This window comes from Sorex fumeus, unplaced genomic scaffold (assembly GCF_029834395.1).
Source record: "Sorex fumeus unplaced genomic scaffold, SorFum_2.1 ptg000018l, whole genome shotgun sequence".
Classification (NCBI taxonomy): Eukaryota; Metazoa; Chordata; class Mammalia; order Eulipotyphla; family Soricidae; genus Sorex; species Sorex fumeus.
The window spans coordinates 41,106,292-41,134,066 of NW_026606075.1; positions in this window are offsets into that span (position 1 = coordinate 41,106,292).

Genomic DNA, 27,775 nt, shown 5'->3' on the forward strand with positions numbered 1-27,775 from the left:
AGATACCAATTATTTCTGAAGGTTGGGTTATGAGGACAGGAAAATGTAGAGCTGAATAGGGTTGGGTGGATAGCAAATTGAACAGCACGGCTGAGTGTGTTAGCAGGCGGCTTAAAACCAGCATTGTCTTCCTTGGACATTTACCAGTGGTGTCACGAAAACCTTCCAGGAGTGGAGACTCTGATGAATTCCAGATTCGCGTGATTGAATGGAACATTCTGTAGTGGTGATTGCCAACATTTAGGAATCTGGATAGTCTGGACAGGATATTGAAGAGCTGACCGATATTGAGTGGATAGCCAATGAACAGCACGGTTTCGAGTGTGAACAGACCACTAAGAAGCAGCATTGCATTACTTGGACATTCATCAGTGGTGTAACGAAAGCCTTCCTGGAATGCAGATTCAGAGTATTTCCAGATTCACAGTGAATGAATGGAAATTTCTGTAGTAGAGATTCCAATGATTTCTGAACGCTGGGTTGTGTGGACAGGAAAATGAAGAGCTGACTAGGTTTGACTGGATTGCCAATTGAACAGCAAGGCTGTGAGTGTGAACAGCCGCTGAAAACCAGCATTGGATTACCTGGTCATTCACCAGTGTTGTTAGGAAAATCTGCCTGGTGTGGAGAGTCAGAGGAATTCCAGATTCGCAGGGAACGAATGGAACATTCTGAAGTGGAGATAAGAATGATTTCTGAAGGCTCGGTGTGTGGAAGGAAAATCAAGAGCTAACCAGCGTTCACTGGATAGCCAATTGAACAGCACGGCTGCGAGTGTTAACACGCAGCTGAAACCAGCCTTGGGTTGCTTGGACATTCACCAGTGGTGAAACGAAAACCTGCTGGGAGTGGAGAACAAGATGAATTCAAGATTCGCCTGAATGAATGAAACATTCTGTAGTGTAGATTGCAATGGTTTCTGAGGTTTGTATTGTCTGAACTGGAAAAAGAAGAACTCACCAGTGTTGAGTCGCTAGACCGTGAACAGCACGGGTTCGAGTGTGAATAGACCGCTGAAAACCATCATTGCGTTACTTGAACATTCAGCAGTGGTGCAATGAAAACCTGCCGGGAGTGGAGATTCAGATGAATTCCAGATTCGCAGTGAATGAATGGAACATTCTCTAGTGGTGATTCCAATGATTTCTGAAGGCTGGGTTTTGTGGACACGAAAATGTAGAGCTGAACAGGGTGGAATGGATAGCCAAATGAACAGCACGTCTCGTAGTAAGAACAGGCCACTGAAAACCAGCTTTGGCTTAATTGGACATTCACAAGTGGTGTAACGAAAACCTGACGGGAGTTGAGAATTAGATGAATTTCAGATTTGCCGTCAATGAATGGAACATTCTGTGGAGGAGATACCAATTGTTTCTGAAGTTTGGGTTTTGTGGACAGGAAAATGGAGCTGAAGAGGGTTGAGTGGATAGCAAATTGAACAGCACGGCTGAGAGTATGAGCAGGCCACTTAAAACCAGCATTGGCTTACTTGGATATTTACCAGTGGTGTCACGAAAACCTGCCGGGAGTGGAGATTCAGATGAATTCCAGATTCGCTGTGAATGAATGGAACATTCTGTAGTGGAGATAACAATGATTTCTCCAGTCTCTGTGTTGTGGACAGGAAAATGTAGAGCTGGCCAGGGTTGAGTGGATAGCCAATTGAACAGCACCACTGCGCTTGTGAAGAAAACACTTAAAACATTGGGTTACTTGGACATTCAACAGTGGTGTAACGAAAACCTGCCGGGAGTGGAGGTTCAGAGGAATTCCAGATTCGCAGTGAATGAATGGAACATTCTCTAGTGGAGATTCCAACGATTTCTGAAGGCTGGGTCGTGTGGAAGGAAAATCAAGAACTAATCAGGATTTAGTGGAAAGCCAATTGTATAGCATGGCTGCGAGTGTGAACATGCAGCTGAAAACCAGCATTGGGTTACTTGGACATTCATCAGTGGTGTAAGGAAAACCTGCATGGAGTGCAGAGTCAGTTGAATTCCACATTCGCAGTGAATGAATGGAACATTCTGTAGAGGAGATTCCAATGATTTCTGAAGCCTGTGTTGTGTGGACAGGAAAATGAAGAGCTGACCAGGCTTGAATCGATAGCCAAGTAAACAGCAGGGCTGCGAATATGAACAGGCCGCTGAAAACCAGCATTGGGTTACTTGGACATTCAACAGTGGTGTAATGAAAACCTGCGTGGAGTTGAGAGTCAGATGAATTCCAGATTCGCAGTGAATGAATGGAACATTCTGTAGTGGAGATAACAAAGATTTCTGAAGGCTGGTAGTGTGGTGGGACAATGAAGAGCTGAACAGGGTGGAGTGAATTGTCAATTAAACAGCACGGCTGCGAGTATGAACAGGCCTCTGGAAACCAGCATTGGCTTACTTGGACATTCACAAGTGGTGTAATGTTAACCAGGCGGGAGTGGAGAATCAGATAAACTCCAGACTCGCAGTGAATGAATGGAACATTCTGTAGTGGAGATTGCAATGATTTCTGAAATCTGGATTGTGGGGACACGAAAATGAAGAGCTGACCAGTGTTGAGTGGATAGCCTGTAAAAAGCCTCGGCATCGAATGTGAACAGACCACTGAAAACCAGTATTGCATTACTTCGACTTTCAGCAGTGGTGTAACGAAAGCCTGCGTGGAGTGCAGATTCAGATGAATTCCAGATTCCCAGTGAATGAATGGAACATCCTGTAGTGGAGATTACATTGATTTCTGAAGGCTGGGTTGTGTGCACAGGAAAATGAGGAGCAAAACAGGTTGAGAGGATAGCCAATTGAACAGCACGACTGCGAACATGAACAGGCCTCGGAAAACCAGCATTGTTTTACTTGGACATTCACAAGTGGTGTAAGATAAATCTGCAGGTAGTGGAGATTCAGTTGAATTCCAGATTCGCAGTGAATGAATGGAACATTCTGTACTGGAGATTGCAATGATTTCTCAAGTCTGGATTGTTTGGACATGAAAATGAAGAGCTGACCACAGTTGTGTGGATACCCAGTAAAAAGCAGGGCTTAGAGTGTGAACAGACCGCTGAAAACCAGCATTGTGTTACTTGGACATTCATAAGTGGTGTAATGAAAGCCTACCTGGAGTGCAGATTCAGATGAATTCCAGATTGGCAGTGAATGAATGGAACATTCTGTACTGGCGATTCCAATGATTTCTGAAGTCTGATATTGTGGAAAAGAAAATGAAAGGCTGACCAGGTTTGAGTGGATAGACAATTGAACAGCACACTGCGAGTGTGAAAAGGCGGCTGAAAACCAGCATTGGATTACTTGGTCATTCACCAGTGCTGTAATGAAAACCTGCCTGGAGCGGAGAGTCAGATGAATTGCAGAATCGCAGTGAATGAATGGAACAGTCTGTAGTGGAGAGCCCAATGATTTCTGAAGGCTGGGTTGTGTGGAGAGGAAAATGAAGAGCTGACCAATATTGAGTGGATAGCCCATTGAACAGCACTTCTGCGAGTTGAACATGCCTCTGAAAACCAGTATTGAGTTACTTGGACATTCACCAGTGGCGTAACGAAAACCTGCCAGGAGTGGAGGTTCAGAGGAATTCCAGATTCGCAGTGAATGGATGGAACATTCTCTAGTGGTGATTCCAATGATTTCTGAAGGCTGGGTTTTGTGGACACGAAAATGTAGAGCTGAACAGGGTGGAGTGGATAGCCAAATGAACAGCACGTCTCTTAGTATGAACAGGCCACTGAAAACCAGCATTGGCTTACTTGGACATTCAGAAGTGGTGTAACGATAACCCGCCGGGAGTTGAGAGTCAGATGAATTTAAGATTCGCAGTGAATGAACGGAACATTCTGTGGAGGAGATACCAATTATTTCTGAAGGTTGGGTTATGAGGACAGGAAAATGTAGAGCTGAATAGGGTTGGGTGGATAGCAAATTGAACAGCACGGCTGAGTGTGTTAGCAGGCGGCTTAAAACCAGCATTGTCTTCCTTGGACATTTACCAGTGGTGTCACGAAAACCTTCCAGGAGTGGAGACTCTGATGAATTCCAGATTCGCGTGATTGAATGGAACATTCTGTAGTGGTGATTGCCAACATTTAGGAATCTGGATAGTCTGGACAGGATATTGAAGAGCTGACCGATATTGAGTGGATAGCCAATGAACAGCACGGTTTCGAGTGTGAACAGACCACTAAGAAGCAGCATTGCATTACTTGGACATTCATCAGTGGTGTAACGAAAGCCTTCCTGGAATGCAGATTCAGAGTATTTCCAGATTCACAGTGAATGAATGGAAATTTCTGTAGTAGAGATTCCAATGATTTCTGAACGCTGGGTTGTGTGGACAGGAAAATGAAGAGCTGACTAGGTTTGACTGGATTGCCAATTGAACAGCAAGGCTGTGAGTGTGAACAGCCGCTGAAAACCAGCATTGGATTACCTGGTCATTCACCAGTGTTGTTAGGAAAATCTGCCTGGTGTGGAGAGTCAGAGGAATTCCAGATTCGCAGGGAACGAATGGAACACTCTGAAGTGGAGATAAGAATGATTTCTGAAGGCTCGGTGTGTGGAAGGAAAATCAAGAGCTAACCAGCGTTCACTGGATAGCCAATTGAACAGCACGGCTGCGAGTGTTAACACGCAGCTGAAACCAGCCTTGGGTTGCTTGGACATTCACCAGTGGTGAAACGAAAACCTGCTGGGAGTGGAGAACAAGATGAATTCAAGATTCGCCTGAATGAATGAAACATTCTGTAGTGTAGATTGCAATGGTTTCTGAGGTTTGTATTGTCTGAACTGGAAAAAGAAGAACTCACCAGTGTTGAGTCGCTAGACCGTGAACAGCACGGGTTCGAGTGTGAATAGACCGCTGAAAACCATCATTGCGTTACTTGAACATTCAGCAGTGGTGCAATGAAAACCTGCCGGGAGTGGAGATTCAGATGAATTCCAGATTCGCAGTGAATGAATGGAACATTCTCTAGTGGTGATTCCAATGATTTCTGAAGGCTGGGTTTTGTGGACACGAAAATGTAGAGCTGAACAGGGTGGAATGGATAGCCAAATGAACAGCACGTCTCGTAGTAAGAACAGGCCACTGAAAACCAGCTTTGGCTTAATTGGACATTCACAAGTGGTGTAACGAAAACCTGACGGGAGTTGAGAATTAGATGAATTTCAGATTTGCCGTCAATGAATGGAACATTCTGTGGAGGAGATACCAATTGTTTCTGAAGTTTGGGTTATGTGGACAGGAAAATGGAGCTGAAGAGGGTTGAGTGGATAGCAAATTGAACAGCACGGCTGAGAGTATGAGCAGGCCACTTAAAACCAGCATTGGCTTACTTGGATATTTACCAGTGGTGTCACGAAAACCTGCCGGGAGTGGAGATTCAGATGAATTCCAGATTCGCTGTGAATGAATGGAACATTCTGTAGTGGAGATAACAATGATTTCTCCAGTCTCTGTGGTGTGGACAGGAAAATGTAGAGCTGGCCAGGGTTGAGTGGATAGCCAATTGAACAGCACCACTGCGCTTGTGAAGAAAACACTTAAAACATTGGGTTACTTGGACATTCAACAGTGGTGTAACGAAAACCTGCCGGGAGTGGAGGTTCAGAGGAATTCCAGATTCGCAGTGAATGAATGGAACATTCTCTAGTGGAGATTCCAACGATTTCTGAAGGCTGGGTCGTGTGGAAGGAAAATCAAGAACTAATCAGGATTTAGTGGAAAGCCAATTGTATAGCATGGCTGCGAGTGTGAACATGCAGCTGAAAACCAGCATTGGGTTACTTGGACATTCATCAGTGGTGTAAGGAAAACCTGCATGGAGTGGAGAGTCAGTTGAATTCCACATTCGCAGTGAATGAATGGAACATTCTGTAGAGGAGATTCCAATGATTTCTGAAGCCTGTGTTGTGTGGACAGGAAAATGAAGAGCTGACCAGGCTTGAATCGATAGCCAAGTAAACAGCAGGGCTGCGAATATGAACAGGCCGCTGAAAACCAGCATTGGGTTACTTGGACATTCAACAGTGGTGTAATGAAAACCTGCGTGGAGTTGAGAGTCAGATGAATTCCAGATTCGCAGTGAATGAATGGAACATTCTGTAGTGGAGATAACAAAGATTTCTGAAGGCTGGTAGTGTGGTGGGACAATGAAGAGCTGAACAGGGTGGAGTGAATTGTCAATTAAACAGCACGGCTGCGAGTATGAACAGGCCTCTGAAAACCAGCATTGGCTTACTTGGACATTCACAAGTGGTGTAATGTTAACCAGGCGGGAGTGGAGAATCAGATAAACTCCAGACTCGCAGTGAATGAATGGAACATTCTGTAGTGGAGATTGCAATGATTTCTGAAATCTGGATTGTGGGGACACGAAAATGAAGAGCTGACCAGTGTTGAGTGGATAGCCTGTAAAAAGCCTCGGCTTCGAATGTGAACAGACCACTGAAAACCAGTATTGCATTACTTCGACTTTCAGCAGTGGTGTAACGAAAGCCTGCGTGGAGTGCAGATTCAGATGAATTCCAGATTCCCAGTGAATGAATGGAACATCCTGTAGTGGAGATTACAATGATTTCTGAAGGCTGGGTTGTGTGCACAGGAAAATGAGGAGCAAAACAGGTTGAGTGGATAGCCAATTGAACAGCACGACTGCGAACATGAACAGGCCTCTGAAAACCAGCATTGTTTTACTTGGACATTCACAAGTGGTGTAAGATAAATCTGCAGGTAGTGGAGATTCAGTTGAATTCCAGATTCGCAGTGAATGAATGGAACATTCTGTACTGGAGATTGCAATGATTTCTCAAGTCTGGATTGTTTGGACATGAAAATGAAGAGCTGACCACAGTTGTGTGGATACCCAGTAAAAAGCAGGGCTTAGAGTGTGAACAGACCGCTGAAAACCAGCATTGTGTTACTTGGACATTCATAAGTGGTGTAATGAAAGCCTACCTGGAGTGCAGATTCAGATGAATTCCAGATTGGCAGTGAATGAATGGAACATTCTGTACTGGCGATTCCAATGATTTCTGAAGTCTGATATTGTGGAAAAGAAAATGAAAGGCTGACCAGGTTTGAGTGGATAGACAATTGAACAGCACACTGCGAGTGTGAAAAGGCGGCTGAAAACCAGCATTGGATTACTTGGTCATTCACCAGTGCTGTAATGAAAACCTGCCTGGAGCGGAGAGTCAGATGAATTGCAGAATCGCAGTGAATGAATGGAACAGTCTGTAGTGGAGAGCCCAATGATTTCTGAAGGCTGGTTTGTGTGGAGAGGAAAATGAAGAGCTGACCAATATTGAGTGGATAGCCCATTGAACAGCACTTCTGCGAGTTGAACATGCCTCTGAAAACCAGTATTGAGTTACTTGGACATTCACCAGTGGCGTAACGAAAACCTGCCAGGAGTGGAGGTTCAGAGGAATTCCAGATTCGCAGTGAATGAATGGAACATTCTCTAGTGGTGATTCCAATGATTTCTGAAGGCTGGGTTTTGTGGACACGAAAATGTAGAGCTGAACAGGGTGGAGTGGATAGCCAAATGAACAGCACGTCTCTTAGTATGAACAGGCCACTGAAAACCAGCATTGGCTTACTTGGACATTCACAAGTGGTGTAACGATAACCCGCCGGGAGTTGAGAGTCAGATGAATTTAAGATTCGCAGTGAATGAACGGAACATTCTGTGGAGGAGATACCAATTATTTCTGAAGGTTGGGTTATGAGGACAGGAAAATGTAGAGCTGAATAGGGTTGGGTGGATAGCAAATTGAACAGCACGGCTGAGTGTGTTAGCAGGCGGCTTAAAACCAGCATTGTCTTCCTTGGACACTTACCAGTGGTGTCACGAAAACCTTCCAGGAGTGGAGACTCTGATGAATTCCAGATTCGCGTGATTGAATGGAACATTCTGTAGTGGTGATTGCCAACATTTAGGAATCTGGATAGTCTGGACAGGATATTGAAGAGCTGACCGATATTGAGTGGATAGCCAATGAACAGCACGGTTTCGAGTGTGAACAGACCACTAAGAAGCAGCATTGCATTACTTGGACATTCATCAGTGGTGTAACGAAAGCCTTCCTGGAATGCAGATTCAGAGTATTTCCAGATTCACAGTGAATGAATGGAAATTTCTGTAGTAGAGATTCCAATGATTTCTGAACGCTGGGTTGTGTGGACAGGAAAATGAAGAGCTGACTAGGTTTGACTGGATTGCCAATTGAACAGCAAGGCTGTGAGTGTGAACAGCCGCTGAAAACCAGCATTGGATTACCTGGTCATTCACCAGTGTTGTTAGGAAAATCTGCCTGGTGTGGAGAGTCAGAGGAATTCCAGATTCGCAGGGAACGAATGGAACATTCTGAAGTGGAGATAAGAATGATTTCTGAAGGCTCGGTGTGTGGAAGGAAAATCAAGAGCTAACCAGCGTTCACTGGATAGCCAATTGAACAGCACGGCTGCGAGTGTTAACACGCAGCTGAAACCAGCCTTGGGTTGCTTGGACATTCACCAGTGGTGAAACGAAAACCTGCTGGGAGTGGAGAACAAGATGAATTCAAGATTCGCCTGAATGAATGAAACATTCTGTAGTGTAGATTGCAATGGTTTCTGAGGTTTGTATTGTCTGAACTGGAAAAAGAAGAACTCACCAGTGTTGAGTCGCTAGACCGTGAACAGCACGGGTTCGAGTGTGAATAGACCGCTGAAAACCATCATTGCGTTACTTGAACATTCAGCAGTGGTGCAATGAAAACCTGCCGGGAGTGGAGATTCAGATGAATTCCAGATTCGCAGTGAATGAATGGAACATTCTCTAGTGGTGATTCCAATGATTTCTGAAGGCTGGGTTTTGTGGACACGAAAATGTAGAGCTGAACAGGGTGGAATGGATAGCCAAATGAACAGCACGTCTCGTAGTAAGAACAGGCCACTGAAAACCAGCTTTGGCTTAATTGGACATTCACAAGTGGTGTAACGAAAACCTGACGGGAGTTGAGAATTAGATGAATTTCAGATTTGCCGTCAATGAATGGAACATTCTGTGGAGGAGATACCAATTGTTTCTGAAGTTTGGGTTATGTGGACAGGAAAATGGAGCTGAAGAGGGTTGAGTGGATAGCAAATTGAACAGCACGGCTGAGAGTATGAGCAGGCCACTTAAAACCAGCATTGGCTTACTTGGATATTTACCAGTGGTGTCACGAAAACCTGCCGGGAGTGGAGATTCAGATGAATTCCAGATTCGCTGTGAATGAATGGAACATTCTGTAGTGGAGATAACAATGATTTCTCCAGTCTCTGTGGTGTGGACAGGAAAATGTAGAGCTGGCCAGGGTTGAGTGGATAGCCAATTGAACAGCACCACTGCGCTTGTGAAGAAAACACTTAAAACATTGGGTTACTTGGACATTCAACAGTGGTGTAACGAAAACCTGCAGGGAGTCGAGGTTCAGAGGAATTCCAGATTCGCAGTGAATGAATGGAACATTCTCTAGTGGAGATTCCAACGATTTCTGAAGGCTGGGCCGTGTGGAAGGAAAATCAAGAACTAATCAGGATTTAGTGGAAAGCCAATTGTATAGCATGGCTGCGAGTGTGAACATGCAGCTGAAAACCAGCATTGGGTTACTTGGACATTCATCAGTGGTGTAAGGAAAACCTGCATGGAGTGGAGAGTCAGTTGAATTCCACATTCGCAGTGAATGAATGGAACATTCTGTAGAGGAGATTCCAATGATTTCTGAAGCCTGTGTTGTGTGGACAGGAAAATGAAGAGCTGACCAGGCTTGAATCGATAGCCAAGTAAACAGCAGGGCTGCGAATATGAACAGGCCGCTGAAAACCAGCATTGGGTTACTTGGACATTCAACAGTGGTGTAATGAAAACCTGCGTGGAGTTGAGAGTCAGATGAATTCCAGATTCGCAGTGAATGAATGAAACATTCTGTAGTGGAGATAACAAAGATTTCTGAAGGCTGGTAGTGTGGTGGGACAATGAAGAGCTGAACAGGGTGGAGTGAATTGTCAATTAAACAGCACGGCTGCGAGTATGAACAGGCCTCTGAAAACCAGCATTGGCTTACTTGGACATTCACAAGTGGTGTAATGTTAACCAGGCGGGAGTGGAGAATCAGATAAACTCCAGACTCGCAGTGAATGAATGGAACATTCTGTAGTGGAGATTGCAATGATTTCTGAAATCTGGATTGTGGGGACACGAAAATGAAGAGCTGACCAGTGTTGAGTGGATAGCCTGTAAAAAGCCTCGGCTTCGAATGTGAACAGACCACTGAAAACCAGTATTGCATTACTTCGACTTTCAGCAGTGGTGTAACGAAAGCCTGCGTGGAGTGCAGATTCAGATGAATTCCAGATTCCCAGTGAATGAATGGAACATCCTGTAGTGGAGATTACAATGATTTCTGAAGGCTGGGTTGTGTGCACAGGAAAATGAGGAGCAAAACAGGTTGAGTGGATAGCCAATTGAACAGCACGACTGCGAATATGAACAGGCCTCTGAAAACCAGCATTGTTTTACTTGGACATTCACAAGTGGTGTAAGATAAATCTGCAGGTAGTGGAGATTCAGTTGAATTCCAGATTCGCAGTGAATGAATGGAACATTCTGTACTGGAGATTGCAATGATTTCTCAAGTCTGGATTGTTTGGACATGAAAATGAAGAGCTGACCACAGTTGTGTGGATACCCAGTAAAAAGCAGGGCTTAGAGTGTGAACAGACCGCTGAAAACCAGCATTGTGTTACTTGGACATTCATAAGTGGTGTAATGAAAGCCTACCTGGAGTGCAGATTCAGATGAATTCCAGATTGGCAGTGAATGAATGGAACATTCTGTACTGGCGATTCCAATGATTTCTGAAGTCTGATATTGTGGAAAAGAAAATGAAAGGCTGACCAGGTTTGAGTGGATAGACAATTGAACAGCACACTGCGAGTGTGAAAAGGCGGCTGAAAACCAGCATTGGATTACTTGGTCATTCACCAGTGCTGTAATGAAAACCTGCCTGGAGCGGAGAGTCAGATGAATTGCAGAATCGCAGTGAATGAATGGAACAGTCTGTAGTGGAGAGCCCAATGATTTCTGAAGGCTGGTTTGTGTGGAGAGGAAAATGAAGAGCTGACCAATATTGAGTGGATAGCCCATTGAACAGCACTTCTGCGAGTTGAACATGCCTCTGAAAACCAGTATTGAGTTACTTGGACATTCACCAGTGGCGTAACGAAAACCTGCCAGGAGTGGAGGTTCAGAGGAATTCCAGATTCGCAGTGAATGAATGGAACATTCTCTAGTGGTGATTCCAATGATTTCTGAAGGCTGGGTTTTGTGGACACGAGAATGTAGAGCTGAACAGGGTGGAGTGGATAGCCAAATGAACAGCACGTCTCTTAGTATGAACAGGCCACTGAAAACCAGCATTGGCTTACTTGGACATTCACAAGTGGTGTAACGATAACCCGCCGGGAGTTGAGAGTCAGATGAATTTAAGATTCGCAGTGAATGAACGGAACATTCTGTGGAGGAGATACCAATTATTTCTGAAGGTTGGGTTATGAGGACAGGAAAATGTAGAGCTGAATAGGGTTGGGTGGATAGCAAATTGAACAGCACGGCTGAGTGTGTTAGCAGGCGGCTTAAAACCAGCATTGTCTTCCTTGGACATTTACCAGTGGTGTCACGAAAACCTTCCAGGAGTGGAGACTCTGATGAATTCCAGATTCGCGTGATTGAATGGAACATTCTGTAGTGGTGATTGCCAACATTTAGGAATCTGGATAGTCTGGACAGGATATTGAAGAGCTGACCGATATTGAGTGGATAGCCAATGAACAGCACGGTTTCGAGTGTGAACAGACCACTAAGAAGCAGCATTGCATTACTTGGACATTCATCAGTGGTGTAACGAAAGCCTTCCTGGAATGCAGATTCAGAGTATTTCCAGATTCACAGTGAATGAATGGAAATTTCTGTAGTAGAGATTCCAATGATTTCTGAACGCTGGGTTGTGTGGACAGGAAAATGAAGAGCTGACTAGGTTTGACTGGATTGCCAATTGAACAGCAAGGCTGTGAGTGTGAACAGCCGCTGAAAACCAGCATTGGATTACCTGGTCATTCACCAGTGTTGTTAGGAAAATCTGCCTGGTGTGGAGAGTCAGAGGAATTCCAGATTCGCAGGGAACGAATGGAACATTCTGAAGTGGAGATAAGAATGATTTCTGAAGGCTCGGTGTGTGGAAGGAAAATCAAGAGCTAACCAGCGTTCACTGGATAGCCAATTGAACAGCACGGCTGCGAGTGTTAACACGCAGCTGAAACCAGCCTTGGGTTGCTTGGACATTCACCAGTGGTGAAACGAAAACCTGCTGGGAGTGGAGAACAAGATGAATTCAAGATTCGCCTGAATGAATGAAACATTCTGTAGTGTAGATTGCAATGGTTTCTGAGGTGTGTATTGTCTGAACTGGAAAAAGAAGAACTCACCAGTGTTGAGTCGCTAGACCGTGAACAGCACGGGTTCGAGTGTGAATAGACCGCTGAAAAGCATCATTGCGTTACTTGAACATTCAGCAGTGGTGCAATGAAAACCTGCCGGGAGTGGAGATTCAGATGAATTCCAGATTCGCAGTGAATGAATGGAACATTCTCTAGTGGTGATTCCAATGATTTCTGAAGGCTGGGTTTTGTGGACACGAAAATGTAGAGCTGAACAGGGTGGAATGGATAGCCAAATGAACAGCACGTCTCGTAGTAAGAACAGGCCACTGAAAACCAGCTTTGGCTTAATTGGACATTCACAAGTGGTGTAACGAAAACCTGACGGGAGTTGAGAATTAGATGAATTTCAGATTTGCCGTCAATGAATGGAACATTCTGTGGAGGAGATACCAATTGTTTCTGAAGTTTGGGTTTTGTGGACAGGAAAATGGAGCTGAAGAGGGTTGAGTGGATAGCAAATTGAACAGCACGGCTGAGAGTATGAGCAGGCCACTTAAAACCAGCATTGGCTTACTTGGATATTTACCAGTGGTGTCACGAAAACCTGCCGGGAGTGGAGATTCAGATGAATTCCAGATTCGCTGTGAATGAATGGAACATTCTGTAGTGGAGATAACAATGATTTCTCCAGTCTCTGTGGTGTGGACAGGAAAATGTAGAGCTGGCCAGGGTTGAGTGGATAGCCAATTGAACAGCACCACTGCGCTTGTGAAGAAAACACTTAAAACATTGGGTTACTTGGACATTCAACAGTGGTGTAACGAAAACCTGCCGGGAGTGGAGGTTCAGAGGAATTCCAGATTCGCAGTGAATGAATGGAACATTCTCTAGTGGAGATTCCAACGATTTCTGAAGGCTGGGCCGTGTGGAAGGAAAATCAAGAACTAATCAGGATTTAGTGGAAAGCCAATTGTATAGCATGGCTGCGAGTGTGAACATGCAGCTGAAAACCAGCATTGGGTTACTTGGACATTCATCAGTGGTGTAAGGAAAACCTGCATGGAGTGGAGAGTCAGTTGAATTCCACATTCGCAGTGAATGAATGGAACATTCTGTAGAGGAGATTCCAATGATTTCTGAAGCCTGTGTTGTGTGGACAGGAAAATGAAGAGCTGACCAGGCTTGAATCGATAGCCAAGTAAACAGCAGGGCTGCGAATATGAACAGGCCGCTGAAAACCAGCATTGGGTTACTTGGACATTCAACAGTGGTGTAATGAAAACCTGCGTGGAGTTGAGAGTCAGATGAATTCCAGATTCGCAGTGAATGAATGGAACATTCTGTAGTGGAGATAACAAAGATTTCTGAAGGCTGGTAGTGTGGTGGGACAATGAAGAGCTGAACAGGGTGGAGTGAATTGTCAATTAAACAGCACGGCTGCGAGTATGAACAGGCCTCTGAAAACCAGCATTGGCTTACTTGGACATTCACAAGTGGTGTAATGTTAACCAGGCGGGAGTGGAGAATCAGATAAACTCCAGACTCGCAGTGAATGAATGGAACATTCTGTAGTGGAGATTGCAATGATTTCTGAAATCTGGATTGTGGGGACACGAAAATGAAGAGCTGACCAGTGTTGAGTGGATAGCCTGTAAAAAGCCTCGGCTTCGAATGTGAACAGACCACTGAAAACCAGTATTGCATTACTTCGACTTTCAGCAGTGGTGTAACGAAAGCCTGCGTGGAGTGCAGATTCAGATGAATTCCAGATTCCCAGTGAATGAATGGAACATCCTGTAGTGGAGATTACAATGATTTCTGAAGGCTGGGTTGTGTGCACAGGAAAATGAGGAGCAAAACAGGTTGAGTGGATAGCCAATTGAACAGCACGACTGCGAACATGAACAGGCCTCGGAAAACCAGCATTGTTTTACTTGGACATTCACAAGTGGTGTAAGATAAATCTGCAGGTAGTGGAGATTCAGTTGAATTCCAGATTCGCAGTGAATGAATGGAACATTCTGTACTGGAGATTGCAATGATTTCTCAAGTCTGGATTGTTTGGACATGAAAATGAAGAGCTGACCACAGTTGTGTGGATACCCAGTAAAAAGCAGGGCTTAGAGTGTGAACAGACCGCTGAAAACCAGCATTGTGTTACTTGGACATTCATAAGTGGTGTAATGAAAGCCTACCTGGAGTGCAGATTCAGATGAATTCCAGATTGGCAGTGAATGAATGGAACATTCTGTACTGGCGATTCCAATGATTTCTGAAGTCTGATATTGTGGAAAAGAAAATGAAAGGCTGACCAGGTTTGAGTGGATAGACAATTGAACAGCACACTGCGAGTGTGAAAAGGCGGCTGAAAACCAGCATTGGATTACTTGGTCATTCACCAGTGCTGTAATGAAAACCTGCCTGGAGCGGAGAGTCAGATGAATTGCAGAATCGCAGTGAATGAATGGAACAGTCTGTAGTGGAGAGCCCAATGATTTCTGAAGGCTGGTTTGTGTGGAGAGGAAAATGAAGAGCTGACCAATATTGAGTGGATAGCCCATTGAACAGCACTTCTGCGAGTTGAACATGCCTCTGAAAACCAGTATTGAGTTACTTGGACATTCACCAGTGGCGTAACGAAAACCTGCCAGGAGTGGAGGTTCAGAGGAATTCCAGATTCGCAGTGAATGAATGGAACATTCTCTAGTGGTGATTCCAATGATTTCTGAAGGCTGGGTTTTGTGGACACGAGAATGTAGAGCTGAACAGGGTGGAGTGGATAGCCAAATGAACAGCACGTCTCTTAGTATGAACAGGCCACTGAAAACCAGCATTGGCTTACTTGGACATTCACAAGTGGTGTAACGATAACCCGCCGGGCGTTGAGAGTCAGATGAATTTAAGATTCGCAGTGAATGAACGGAACATTCTGTGGAGGAGATACCAATTATTTCTGAAGGTTGGGTTATGATGACAGGAAAATGTAGAGCTGAATAGGGTTGGGTGGATAGCAAATTGAACAGCACGGCTGAGTGTGTTAGCAGGCGGCTTAAAACCAGCATTGTCTTCCTTGGACATTTACCAGTGGTGTCACGAAAACCTTCCAGGAGTGGAGACTCTGATGAATTCCAGATTCGCGTGATTGAATGGAACATTCTGTAGTGGTGATTGCCAACATTTAGGAATCTGGATAGTCTGGACAGGATATTGAAGAGCTGACCGATATTGAGTGGATAGCCAATGAACAGCACGGTTTCGAGTGTGAACAGACCACTAAGAAGCAGCATTGCATTACTTGGACATTCATCAGTGGTGTAACGAAAGCCTTCCTGGAATGCAGATTCAGAGTATTTCCAGATTCACAGTGAATGAATGGAAATTTCTGTAGTAGAGATTCCAATGATTTCTGAACGCTGGGTTGTGTGGACAGGAATATGAAGAGCTGACTAGGTTTGACTGGATTGCCAATTGAACAGCAAGGCTGTGAGTGTGAACAGCCGCTGAAAACCAGCATTGGATTACCTGGTCATTCACCAGTGTTGTTAGGAAAATCTGCCTGGTGTGGAGAGTCAGAGGAATTCCAGATTCGCAGGGAACGAATGGAACATTCTGAAGTGGAGATAAGAATGATTTCTGAAGGCTCGGTGTGTGGAAGGAAAATCAAGAGCTAACCAGCGTTCACTGGATAGCCAATTGAACAGCACGGCTGCGAGTGTTAACACGCAGCTGAAACCAGCCTTGGGTTGCTTGGACATTCACCAGTGGTGAAACGAAAACCTGCTGGGAGTGGAGAACAAGATGAATTCAAGATTCGCCTGAATGAATGAAACATTCTGTAGTGTAGATTGCAATGGTTTCTGAGGTTTGTATTGTCTGAACTGGAAAAAGAAGAACTCACCAGTGTTGAGTCGCTAGACCGTGAACAGCACGGGTTCGAGTGTGAATAGACCGCTGAAAACCATCATTGCGTTACTTGAACATTCAGCAGTGGTGCAATGAAAACCTGCCGGGAGTGGAGATTCAGATGAATTCCAGATTCGCAGTGAATGAATGGAACATTCTCTAGTGGTGATTCCAATGATTTCTGAAGGCTGGGTTTTGTGGACACGAAAATGTAGAGCTGAACAGGGTGGAATGGATAGCCAAATGAACAGCACGTCTCGTAGTAAGAACAGGCCACTGAAAACCAGCTTTGGCTTAATTGGACATTCACAAGTGGTGTAACGAAAACCTGACGGGAGTTGAGAATTAGATGAATTTCAGATTTGCCGTCAATGAATGGAACATTCTGTGGAGGAGATACCAATTGTTTCTGAAGTTTGGGTTATGTGGACAGGAAAATGGAGCTGAAGAGGGTTGAGTGGATAGCAAATTGAACAGCACGGCTGAGAGTATGAGCAGGCCACTTAAAACCAGCATTGGCTTACTTGGATATTTACCAGTGGTGTCACGAAAACCTGCCGGGAGTGGAGATTCAGATGAATTCCAGATTCGCTGTGAATGAATGGAACATTCTCTAGTGGTGATTCCAATGATTTCTGAAGGCTGGGTTTTGTGGACACGAAAATGTAGAGCTGAACAGGGTGGAGTGGATAGCCAAATGAACAGCACGTCTCTTAGTATGAACAGGCCACTGAAAACCAGCATTGGCTTACTTGGACATTCACAAGTGGTGTAACGATAACCCGCCGGGAGTTGAGAGTCAGATGAATTTAAGATTCGCAGTGAATGAACGGAACATTCTGTGGAGGAGATACCAATTATTTCTGAAGGTTGGGTTATGAGGACAGGAAAATGTAGAGCTGAATAGGGTTGGGTGGATAGCAAATTGAACAGCACGGCTGAGTGTGTTAGCAGGCGGCTTAAAACCAGCATTGTCTTCCTTGGACATTTACCAGTGGTGTCACGAAAACCTTCCAGGAGTGGAGACTCTGATGAATTCCAGATTCGCGTGATTGAATGGAACATTCTGTAGTGGTGATTGCCAACATTTAGGAATCTGGATAGTCTGGACAGGATATTGAAGAGCTGACCGATATTGAGTGGATAGCCAATGAACAGCACGGTTTCGAGTGTGAACAGACCACTAAGAAGCAGCATTGCATTACTTGGACATTCATCAGTGGTGTAACGAAAGCCTTCCTGGAATGCAGATACAGAGTATTTCCAGATTCACAGTGAATGAATGGAAATTTCTGTAGTAGAGATTCCAATGATTTCTGAACGCTGGGTTGTGTGGACAGGAAAATGAAGAGCTGACTAGGTTTGACTGGATTGCCAATTGAACAGCAAGGCTGTGAGTGTGAACAGCCGCTGAAAACCAGCATTGGATTACCTGGTCATTCACCAGTGTTGTTAGGAAAATCTGCCTGGTGTGGAGAGTCAGAGGAATTCCAGATTCGCAGGGAACGAATGGAACATTCTGAAGTGGAGATAAGAATGATTTCTGAAGGCTCGGTGTGTGGAAGGAAAATCAAGAGCTAACCAGCGTTCACTGGATAGCCAATTGAACAGCACGGCTGCGAGTGTTAACACGCAGCTGAAACCAGCCTTGGGTTGCTTGGACATTCACCAGTGGTGAAACGAAAACCTGCTGGGAGTGGAGAACAAGATGAATTCAAGATTCGCCTGAATGAATGAAACATTCTGTAGTGTAGATTGCAATGGTTTCTGAGGTGTGTATTGTCTGAACTGGAAAAAGAAGAACTCACCAGTGTTGAGTCGCTAGACCGTGAACAGCACGGGTTCGAGTGTGAATAGACCGCTGAAAACCATCATTGCGTTACTTGAACATTCAGCAGTGGTGCAATGAAAACCTGCCGGGAGTGGAGATTCAGATGAATTCCAGATTCGCAGTGAATGAATGGAACATTCTCTAGTGGTGATTCCAATGATTTCTGAAGGCTGGGTTTTGTGGACACGAAAATGTAGAGCTGAACAGGGTGGAATGGATAGCCAAATGAACAGCACGTCTCGTAGTAAGAACAGGCCACTGAAAACCAGCTTTGGCTTAATTGGACATTCACAAGTGGTGTAACGAAAACCTGACGGGAGTTGAGAATTAGATGAATTTCAGATATGCCGTCAATGAATGGAACATTCTGTGGAGGAGATACCAATTGTTTCTGAAGTTTGGGTTATGTGGACAGGAAAATGGAGCTGAAGAGGGTTGAGTGGATAGCAAATTGAACAGCACGGCTGAGAGTATGAGCAGGCCACTTAAAACCAGCATTGGCTTACTTGGATATTTACCAGTGGTGTCACGAAAACCTGCCGGGAGTGGAGATTCAGATGAATTCCAGATTCGCTGGGAATGAATGGAACATTCTGTAGTGGAGATAACAATGATTTCTCCAGTCTCTGTGGTGTGGACAGGAAAATGTAGAGCTGGCCAGGGTTGAGTGGATAGCCAATTGAACAGCACCACTGCGCTTGTGAAGAAAACACTTAAAACATTGGGTTACTTGGACATTCAACAGTGGTGTAACGAAAACCTGCCGGGAGTGGAGGTTCAGAGGAATTCCAGATTCGCAGTGAATGAATGGAACATTCTCTAGTGGAGATTCCAACGATTTCTGAAGGCTGGGTCGTGTGGAAGGAAAATCAAGAACTAATCAGGATTTAGTGGAAAGCCAATTGTATAGCATGGCTGCGAGTGTGAACATGCAGCTGAAAACCAGCATTGGGTTACTTGGACATTCATCAGTGGTGTAAGGAAAACCTGCATGGAGTGGAGAGTCAGTTGAATTCCACATTCGCAGTGAATGAATGGAACATTCTGTAGAGGAGATTCCAATGATTTCTGAAGCCTGTGTTGTGTGGACAGGAAAATGAAGAGCTGACCAGGCTTGAATCGATAGCCAAGTAAACAGCAGGGCTGCGAATATGAACAGGCCGCTGAAAACCAGCATTGGGTTACTTGGACATTCAACAGTGGTGTAATGAAAACCTGCGTGGAGTTGAGAGTCAGATGAATTCCAGATTCGCAGTGAATGAATGGAACATTCTGTAGTGGAGATAACAAAGATTTCTGAAGGCTGGTAGTGTGGTGGGACAATGAAGAGCTGAACAGGGTGGAGTGAATTGTCAATTAAACAGCACGGCTGCGAGTATGAACAGGCCTCTGAAAACCAGCATTGGCTTACTTGGACATTCACAAGTGGTGTAATGTTAACCAGGCGGGAGTGGAGAATCAGATAAACTCCAGACTCGCAGTGAATGAATGGAACATTCTGTAGTGGAGATTGCAATGATTTCTGAAATCTGGATTGTGGGGACACGAAAATGAAGAGCTGACCAGTGTTGAGTGGATAGCCTGTAAAAAGCCTCGGCTTCGAATGTGAACAGACCACTGAAAACCAGTATTGCATTACTTCGACTTTCAGCAGTGGTGTAACGAAAGCCTGCGTGGAGTGCAGATTCAGATGAATTCCAGATTCCCAGTGAATGAATGGAACATCCTGTAGTGGAGATTACAATGATTTCTGAAGGCTGGGTTGTGTGCACAGGAAAATGAGGAGCAAAACAGGTTGAGTGGATAGCCAATTGAACAGCACGACTGCGAACATGAACAGGCCTCTGAAAACCAGCATTGTTTTACTTGGACATTCACAAGTGGTGTAAGATAAATCTGCAGGTAGTGGAGATTCAGTTGAATTCCAGATTCGCAGTGAATGAATGGAACATTCTGTACTGGAGATTGCAATGATTTCTCAAGTCTGGATTGTTTGGACATGAAAATGAAGAGCTGACCACAGTTGTGTGGATACCCAGTAAAAAGCAGGGCTTAGAGTGTGAACAGACCGCTGAAAACCAGCATTGTGTTACTTGGACATTCATAAGTGGTGTAATGAAAGCCTACCTGGAGTGCAGATTCAGATGAATTCCAGATTGGCAGTGAATGAATGGAACATTCTGTACTGGCGATTCCAATGATTTCTGAAGTCTGATATTGTGGAAAAGAAAATGAAAGGCTGACCAGGTTTGAGTGGATAGACAATTGAACAGCACACTGCGAGTGTGAAAAGGCGGCTGAAAACCAGCATTGGATTACTTGGTCATTCACCAGTGCTGTAATGAAAACCTGCCTGGAGCGGAGAGTCAGATGAATTGCAGAATCGCAGTGAATGAATGGAACAGTCTGTAGTGGAGAGCCCAATGATTTCTGAAGGCTGGTTTGTGTGGAGAGGAAAATGAAGAGCTGACCAATATTGAGTGGATAGCCCATTGAACAGCACTTCTGCGAGTTGAACATGCCTCTGAAAACCAGTATTGAGTTACTTGGACATTCACCAGTGGCGTAACGAAAACCTGCCAGGAGTGGAGGTTCAGAGGAATTCCAGATTCGCAGTGAATGAATGGAACATTCTCTAGTGGTGATTCCAATGATTTCTGAAGGCTGGGTTTTGTGGACACGAAAATGTAGAGCTGAACAGGGTGGAGTGGATAGCCAAATGAACAGCACGTCTCTTAGTATGAACAGGCCACTGAAAACCAGCATTGGCTTACTTGGACATTCACAAGTGGTGTAACGATAACCCGCCGGGAGTTGAGAGTCAGATGAATTTAAGATTCGCAGTGAATGAACGGAACATTCTGTGGAGGAGATACCAATTATTTCTGAAGGTTGGGTTATGAGGACAGGAAAATGTAGAGCTGAATAGGGTTGGGTGGATAGCAAATTGAACAGCACGGCTGAGTGTGTTAGCAGGCGGCTTAAAACCAGCATTGTCTTCCTTGGACATTTACCAGTGGTGTCACGAAAACCTTCCAGGAGTGGAGACTCTGATGAATTCCAGATTCGCGTGATTGAATGGAACATTCTGTAGTGGTGATTGCCAACATTTAGGAATCTGGATAGTCTGGACAGGATATTGAAGAGCTGACCGATATTGAGTGGATAGCCAATGAACAGCACGGTTTCGAGTGTGAACAGACCACTAAGAAGCAGCATTGCATTACTTGGACATTCATCAGTGGTGTAACGAAAGCCTTCCTGGAATGCAGATTCAGAGTATTTCCAGATTCACAGTGAATGAATGGAAATTTCTGTAGTAGAGATTCCAATGATTTCTGAACGCTGGGTTGTGTGGACAGGAAAATGAAGAGCTGACTAGGTTTGACTGGATTGCCAATTGAACAGCAAGGCTGTGAGTGTGAACAGCCGCTGAAAACCAGCATTGGATTACCTGGTCATTCACCAGTGTTGTTAGGAAAATCTGCCTGGTGTGGAGAGTCAGAGGAATTCCAGATTCGCAGGGAACGAATGGAACATTCTGAAGTGGAGATAAGAATGATTTCTGAAGGCTCGGTGTGTGGAAGGAAAATCAAGAGCTAACCAGCGTTCACTGGATAGCCAATTGAACAGCACGGCTGCGAGTGTTAACACGCAGCTGAAACCAGCCTTGGGTTGCTTGGACATTCACCAGTGGTGAAACGAAAACCTGCTGGGAGTGGAGAACAAGATGAATTCAAGATTCGCCTGAATGAATGAAACATTCTGTAGTGTAGATTGCAATGGTTTCTGAGGTTTGTATTGTCTGAACTGGAAAAAGAAGAACTCACCAGTGTTGAGTCGCTAGACCGTGAACAGCACGGGTTCGAGTGTGAATAGACCGCTGAAAACCATCATTGCGTTACTTGAACATTCAGCAGTGGTGCAATGAAAACCTGCCGGGAGTGGAGATTCAGATGAATTCCAGATTCGCAGTGAATGAATGGAACATTCTCTAGTGGTGATTCCAATGATTTCTGAAGGCTGGGTTTTGTGGACACGAAAATGTAGAGCTGAACAGGGTGGAATGGATAGCCAAATGAACAGCACGTCTCGTAGTAAGAACAGGCCACTGAAAACCAGCTTTGGCTTAATTGGACATTCACAAGTGGTGTAACGAAAACCTGACGGGAGTTGAGAATTAGATGAATTTCAGATTTGCCGTCAATGAATGGAACATTCTGTGGAGGAGATACCAATTGTTTCTGAAGTTTGGGTTTTGTGGACAGGAAAATGGAGCTGAAGAGGGTTGAGTGGATAGCAAATTGAACAGCACGGCTGAGAGTATGAGCAGGCCACTTAAAACCAGCATTGGCTTACTTGGATATTTACCAGTGGTGTCACGAAAACCTGCCGGGAGTGGAGATTCAGATGAATTCCAGATTCGCTGTGAATGAATGGAACATTCTGTAGTGGAGATAACAATGATTTCTCCAGTCTCTGTGTTGTGGACAGGAAAATGTAGAGCTGGCCAGGGTTGAGTGGATAGCCAATTGAACAGCACCACTGCGCTTGTGAAGAAAACACTTAAAACATTGGGTTACTTGGACATTCAACAGTGGTGTAACGAAAACCTGCCGGGAGTGGAGGTTCAGAGGAATTCCAGATTCGCAGTGAATGAATGGAACATTCTCTAGTGGAGATTCCAACGATTTCTGAAGGCTGGGTCGTGTGGAAGGAAAATCAAGAACTAATCAGGATTTAGTGGAAAGCCAATTGTATAGCATGGCTGCGAGTGTGAACATGCAGCTGAAAACCAGCATTGGGTTACTTGGACATTCATCAGTGGTGTAAGGAAAACCTGCATGGAGTGCAGAGTCAGTTGAATTCCACATTCGCAGTGAATGAATGGAACATTCTGTAGAGGAGATTCCAATGATTTCTGAAGCCTGTGTTGTGTGGACAGGAAAATGAAGAGCTGACCAGGCTTGAATCGATAGCCAAGTAAACAGCAGGGCTGCGAATATGAACAGGCCGCTGAAAACCAGCATTGGGTTACTTGGACATTCAACAGTGGTGTAATGAAAACCTGCGTGGAGTTGAGAGTCAGATGAATTCCAGATTCGCAGTGAATGAATGGAACATTCTGTAGTGGAGATAACAAAGATTTCTGAAGGCTGGTAGTGTGGTGGGACAATGAAGAGCTGAACAGGGTGGAGTGAATTGTCAATTAAACAGCACGGCTGCGAGTATGAACAGGCCTCTGGAAACCAGCATTGGCTTACTTGGACATTCACAAGTGGTGTAATGTTAACCAGGCGGGAGTGGAGAATCAGATAAACTCCAGACTCGCAGTGAATGAATGGAACATTCTGTAGTGGAGATTGCAATGATTTCTGAAATCTGGATTGTGGGGACACGAAAATGAAGAGCTGACCAGTGTTGAGTGGATAGCCTGTAAAAAGCCTCGGCATCGAATGTGAACAGACCACTGAAAACCAGTATTGCATTACTTCGACTTTCAGCAGTGGTGTAACGAAAGCCTGCGTGGAGTGCAGATTCAGATGAATTCCAGATTCCCAGTGAATGAATGGAACATCCTGTAGTGGAGATTACAATGATTTCTGAAGGCTGGGTTGTGTGCACAGGAAAATGAGGAGCAAAACAGGTTGAGAGGATAGCCAATTGAACAGCACGACTGCGAACATGAACAGGCCTCGGAAAACCAGCATTGTTTTACTTGGACATTCACAAGTGGTGTAAGATAAATCTGCAGGTAGTGGAGATTCAGTTGAATTCCAGATTCGCAGTGAATGAATGGAACATTCTGTACTGGAGATTGCAATGATTTCTCAAGTCTGGATTGTTTGGACATGAAAATGAAGAGCTGACCACAGTTGTGTGGATACCCAGTAAAAAGCAGGGCTTAGAGTGTGAACAGACCGCTGAAAACCAGCATTGTGTTACTTGGACATTCATAAGTGGTGTAATGAAAGCCTACCTGGAGTGCAGATTCAGATGAATTCCAGATTGGCAGTGAATGAATGGAACATTCTGTACTGGCGATTCCAATGATTTCTGAAGTCTGATATTGTGGAAAAGAAAATGAAAGGCTGACCAGGTTTGAGTGGATAGACAATTGAACAGCACACTGCGAGTGTGAAAAGGCGGCTGAAAACCAGCATTGGATTGCTTGGTCATTCACCAGTGCTGTAATGAAAACCTGCCTGGAGCGGAGAGTCAGATGAATTGCAGAATCGCAGTGAATGAATGGAACACTCTGTAGTGGAGAGCCCAATGATTTCTGAAGGCTGGGTTGTGTGGAGAGGAAAATGAAGAGCTGACCAATATTGAGTGGATAGCCCATTGAACAGCACTTCTGCGAGTTGAACATGCCTCTGAAAACCAGTATTGAGTTACTTGGACATTCACCAGTGGCGTAACGAAAACCTGCCAGGAGTGGAGGTTCAGAGGAATTCCAGATTCGCAGTGAATGGATGGAACATTCTCTAGTGGTGATTCCAATGATTTCTGAAGGCTGGGTTTTGTGGACACGAAAATGTAGAGCTGAACAGGGTGGAGTGGATAGCCAAATGAACAGCACGTCTCTTAGTATGAACAGGCCACTGAAAACCAGCATTGGCTTACTTGGACATTCAGAAGTGGTGTAACGATAACCCGCCGGGAGTTGAGAGTCAGATGAATTTAAGATTCGCAGTGAATGAACGGAACATTCTGTGGAGGAGATACCAATTATTTCTGAAGGTTGGGTTATGAGGACAGGAAAATGTAGAGCTGAATAGGGTTGGGTGGATAGCAAATTGAACAGCACGGCTGAGTGTGTTAGCAGGCGGCTTAAAACCAGCATTGTCTTCCTTGGACATTTACCAGTGGTGTCACGAAAACCTTCCAGGAGTGGAGACTCTGATGAATTCCAGATTCGCGTGATTGAATGGAACATTCTGTAGTGGTGATTGCCAACATTTAGGAATCTGGATAGTCTGGACAGGATATTGAAGAGCTGACCGATATTGAGTGGATAGCCAATGAACAGCACGGTTTCGAGTGTGAACAGACCACTAAGAAGCAGCATTGCATTACTTGGACATTCATCAGTGGTGTAACGAAAGCCTTCCTGGAATGCAGATTCAGAGTATTTCCAGATTCACAGTGAATGAATGGAAATTTCTGTAGTAGAGATTCCAATGATTTCTGAACGCTGGGTTGTGTGGACAGGAAAATGAAGAGCTGACTAGGTTTGACTGGATTGCCAATTGAACAGCAAGGCTGTGAGTGTGAACAGCCGCTGAAAACCAGCATTGGATTACCTGGTCATTCACCAGTGTTGTTAGGAAAATCTGCCTGGTGTGGAGAGTCAGAGGAATTCCAGATTCGCAGGGAACGAATGGAACATTCTGAAGTGGAGATAAGAATGATTTCTGAAGGCTCGGTGTGTGGAAGGAAAATCAAGAGCTAACCAGCGTTCACTGGATAGCCAATTGAACAGCACGGCTGCGAGTGTTAACACGCAGCTGAAACCAGCCTTGGGTTGCTTGGACATTCACCAGTGGTGAAACGAAAACCTGCTGGGAGTGGAGAACAAGATAAATTCAAGATTCGCGTGAATGAATGAAACATTCTGTAGTGTAGATTGCAATGGTTTCTGAGGTTTGTATTGTCTGAACTGGAAAAAGAAGAACTCACCAGTGTTGAGTCGCTAGACCGTGAACAGCACGGGTTCGAGTGTGAATAGACCGCTGAAAACCATCATTGCGTTACTTGAACATTCAGCAGTGGTGCAATGAAAACCTGCCGGGAGTGGAGATTCAGATGAATTCCAGATTCGCAGTGAATGAATGGAACATTCTCTAGTGGTGATTCCAATGATTTCTGAAGGCTGGGTTTTGTGGACACGAAAATGTAGAGCTGAACAGGGTGGAATGGATAGCCAAATGAACAGCACGTCTCGTAGTAAGAACAGGCCACTGAAAACCAGCTTTGGCTTAATTGGACATTCACAAGTGGTGTAACGAAAACCTGACGGGAGTTGAGAATTAGATGAATTTCAGATTTGCCGTCAATGAATGGAACATTCTGTGGAGGAGATACCAATTGTTTCTGAAGTTTGGGTTATGTGGACAGGAAAATGGAGCTGAAGAGGGTTGAGTGGATAGCAAATTGAACAGCACGGCTGAGAGTATGAGCAGGCCACTTAAAACCAGCATTGGCTTACTTGGATATTTACCAGTGGTGTCACGAAAACCTGCCGGGAGTGGAGATTCAGATGAATTCCAGATTCGCTGTGAATGAATGGAACATTCTCTAGTGGTGATTCCAATGATTTCTGAAGGCTGGGTTTTGTGGACACGAAAATGTAGAGCTGAACAGGGTGGAGTGGATAGCCAAATGAACAGCACGTCTCTTAGTATGAACAGGCCACTGAAAACCAGCATTGGCTTACTTGGACATTCACAAGTGGTGTAACGATAACCCGCCGGGAGTTGAGAGTCAGATGAATTTAAGATTCGCAGTGAATGAACGGAACATTCTGTGGAGGAGATACCAATTATTTCTGAAGGTTGGGTTATGAGGACAGGAAAATGTAGAGCTGAATAGGGTTGGGTGGATTGCAAATTGAACAGCACGGCTGAGTGTGTTAGCAGGCGGCTTAAAACCAGCATTGTCTTCCTTGGACATTTACCAGTGGTGTCACGAAAACCTTCCAGGAGTGGAGACTCTGATGAATTCCAGATTCGCGTGATTGAATGGAACATTCTGTAGTGGTGATTGCCAACATTTAGGAATCTGGATAGTCTGGACAGGATATTGAAGAGCTGACCGATATTGAGTGGATAGCCAATGAACAGCACGGTTTCGAGTGTGAACAGACCACTAAGAAGCAGCATTGCATTACTTGGACATTCATCAGTGGTGTAACGAAAGCCTTCCTGGAATGCAGATACAGAGTATTTCCAGATTCACAGTGAATGAATGGAAATTTCTGTAGTAGAGATTCCAATGATTTCTGAACGCTGGGTTGTGTGGACAGGAAAATGAAGAGCTGACTAGGTTTGACTGGATTGCCAATTGAACAGCAAGGCTGTGAGTGTGAACAGCCGCTGAAAACCAGCATTGGATTACCTGGTCATTCACCAGTGTTGTTAGGAAAATCTGCCTGGTGTGGAGAGTCAGAGGAATTCCAGATTCGCAGGGAACGAATGGAACATTCTGAAGTGGAGATAAGAATGATTTCTGAAGGCTCGGTGTGTGGAAGGAAAATCAAGAGCTAACCAGCGTTCACTGGATAGCCAATTGAACAGCACGGCTGCGAGTGTTAACACGCAGCTGAAACCAGCCTTGGGTTGCTTGGACATTCACCAGTGGTGAAACGAAAACCTGCTGGGAGTGGAGAACAAGATGAATTCAAGATTCGCCTGAATGAATGAAACATTCTGTAGTGTAGATTGCAATGGTTTCTGAGGTTTGTATTGTCTGAACTGGAAAAAGAAGAACTCACCAGTGTTGAGTCGCTAGACCGTGAACAGCACGGGTTCGAGTGTGAATAGACCGCTGAAAACCATCATTGCG